Source organism: Tupaia chinensis, unplaced genomic scaffold (genome assembly GCF_000334495.1).
Source record: "Tupaia chinensis unplaced genomic scaffold, TupChi_1.0 Scaffold000055_1, whole genome shotgun sequence".
In the NCBI taxonomy this organism is placed as follows: Eukaryota; Metazoa; Chordata; class Mammalia; order Scandentia; family Tupaiidae; genus Tupaia; species Tupaia belangeri.
This window is the reverse complement of record NW_006159513.1, coordinates 341,288-344,607: the sequence shown is the minus strand read 5'-3', so window position 1 is coordinate 344,607 and position 3,320 is coordinate 341,288.

Here is a 3,320-nt window from a genome sequence, read left to right as displayed (position 1 = left end):
GGGACGCAAACCGCAGTCGACTACATGGGAGTCCAGCGACATAGCCATTATGCTAACTGCTGATCCCACAGCTAACTGATTTTTAACAAAGGGCACCAGATGATCTGGTGGAGAAAGGAAAATCTCTTTAGCAAATGGTGTTGAAAAAAACTGGGTATCTACCTGCAGAAAGATGAATCTGAACCCCTATCTCTCACCACTAACAAAAATCAATTCAAAATGAATCAAAAGTCTAAATCTAAGAACACAAACTATGAGACTACTGGTGAAAAACACAGGGTGTTTTTGTAGACACTGGAATAGGCAAAGACTTCTTAAGTAAGATGTCAAAGCCCAGACAATAATCCCAGAAGTAGACAAGCAAGATTACATCAGGCTGAAAAGTTTCCACACAGCTAAAGAAATAATAATTAGAGTGAATCAGCAACTCTTGGGATGAGAGAATATATTTGCAAACTACGCCTCAGATATGGGACTGATAACCAGCATATGCAGGAAACTCAAGCAACTAATCCCACCAAAAAATAATCAACCCAATTGAATGATAGACAAATGAGCTGAACAAACAACTCTCTAAAGAAGACTACGAACAGCCAAAAGTATATGAAAAAATTGTTCAACATCTCTTATCTTAAGGGAGATGTAAATCAAAACTACATTGAGATACCACCTACCCCCCAGTCAGAATGGTTAAAATAAAAAAATAATGACAAGTGCTGACAAAGCCATGGTGAAAAGAGAACTCACTTACACTGTTGCTGGCAATGCAAATTAGTACAACCACTGTGGAGAACAATATGGATGTTCCTCAAAGACCTACAAACAGAGCTACCATATGACCCAGAAATTCCACCCCTAGGTATCTACCCAAAGAATAGGAAAATGCTCAGTTGAAAAAACATTTGCACATACATGTTTATTGTGGCACTATTCACAATTGCTAAGACGTGGAATCAACACAAATATCCATGAGCAGATGAATGGATTAAAAAGTATGGCACATATACAATAGATGATGATGAGTTAGTGTTAAAAAGTAGGAATAGAACTGTTTTTTGAAGTCTGATATATGTTCTATTTGAAAGAACTGCATCTGGTGTCTAGGAATAATTAACAACACACTTTAATTTATGTATGTCTGTGCTCAAAGGTCCTCATCATGGGAGGAGTAGAGAGAGGAAGAAAGATTAATGGAAAATGTTTGTATCCTTGTGCTTGACTCTGGTGTGGCATTCATGAGAGGTGAGGATAAGCCACACTGTACCTCACCCAGGAAAACAGATGTCTTGATTGTCAAAGGAAATAAAGGTGGCAATTAAATACTGGCAAAAAAAAAATTAGAAAAGGTAATAAAAGATCAGAGAAGGACTGCCTCCTCCCACAACTATACACAATGATCCTGACAAATTCCCCCTCTCCCATTTATCAGCATAATAAAAGTCAGATGATTGGATTTTTTACGGGCCTGGGGAGGGAGGAGTTGAATCATTCAGTCTCATCTTGCACTGTATCTGCTACTGGTCTTCACTGAACTCATAATAACCTAACCGCATCAGTCCGTTAGGTCATTCCTGTGCACCATACTGGCTCCAGCCTCACTTCCCTCTACCTCAGCAGAGCTCCCATGTTCTCTGTCTTTTGATACTAGGCTACCCAACCCACAATCTAATCAACCTACTGAATCCATTCTTCCCTAGGTTGAATACAGGAAAAATACAAACCAAAAAATACCTGGTCCTGAAGAACAATATCTATGCTTAGTTCAACTGCCATTTCCCAATAAGATTTTTACTCCAAGTCACCTACAACTATGCTAAAAGCAGATCTTCTCAACTCCCATGCAACTCCTAAAAAGATGTCTTGGACCTTGTCATGCCATCAACCTTAAACGTCTTTCATTCCTCCTATTCTTTGAAAAAAATAAAAATCATGCCATTGACAGTCAAAAGAGTGCCCTATGCACAGTTTCTCTATATAAAATTTGTTATGTACCCCCCCCCAAAAAAAAAAACAGAATAAAATGTCTTTTCTTCGTTTCTAAATTTAACTTTAATTTTTCTACCACATCCTATTTCTGCCTAAGCCCACCTCCCTTTCTGGCTATCGAGTTGTTTTTGTTTTCTTTTTTTTTTCATTTCATTTTCTTTTATACATTCAATCACATTATTATTTGACTTACAAAATGAATATTTCATCAGGTAAACATTTCTCCCTAATACAGTCGATAAAATTACAAAATATCTAGAACAGAAAATACCACATTTCTTTGTGCCCTTAATGCTTTGCCTCCCTATATTTCTTCTAAATGTCCTTCCTCAGACCCTCCTCTTTCATACACACTATATCTGATATTTACATCTATATACTGTGTTTCTATATCCTTTATTCAATTAGTTTCAGTCATAGAGTGCAGACACTCGGTATATATTTAGTGAGGGCATACAATGCCTCTCCTTCATAGCCTGGCTTGCTTCACTCAGCAGTAAATCTTCCATATTCATCCATTTTTCTGTCAAAAGCCAGGGTCTTTTTATGGCTGAGTAGTATTCCATAGAGTATATGTGCCAGTTTTTCAATTCATTCATCTGTTCATGGGCATTTGGGTTGTTTCCATGACTTAGCAATTTTGAATAGTGCCTCAATAAACATCGATGTGCAAGCACTTTTCTGATTAAGTATTCTTCTGTCCTTTGGGTAGATACCAAGGAGTGAGATTTCTGGATCATATAGTAGTTCTATTTGTAGGTTTTTGAGGAATCTCCAAATTGTTCTCCACAGTGGCTGGATCAATTTACATTCCCACCAGTAATGTAAGAGAGTTCCCCTTTCACCACATCCCTGCCAGCACTTACCATTTTTTTTGTTTTTTTAATCTTAGTCATTCTGACTGGAGTTAGGTGGTATCTCCTTATTGTTTTGATCTGCATTTCCCTTATGATGAGAGATGTTGAGCATTTTTTCACATGCCTTTTGGCTATTCATATGTCATCTTTAGAGAGTAGTTTTTCTATTCATTCTCCCATCTTTTGATAGGATTGATTATCTTTTTTTCAGAACAGCTGTTTGAGTTCCTCCTGAATTCTGATTATCAGTTCCTTATCTGACTGATAGTTTACAAAAATCTTTTCCCATTCTGAGGGCTGTTTATTTACACTAATTACTGTGTCTTTTGCCATGCAGAAATTTCTTAGTCTGATGTAATCCTACTTGTCATTTTGGGGATTATCAACTGTGCTTTGGGGGGTTTATTTAAGAAGTCTTTACCTACACCAATGTCTCCCAGAGTTTCCCCAGTGTTTTCCAGGAGCAGTTTTATAGTT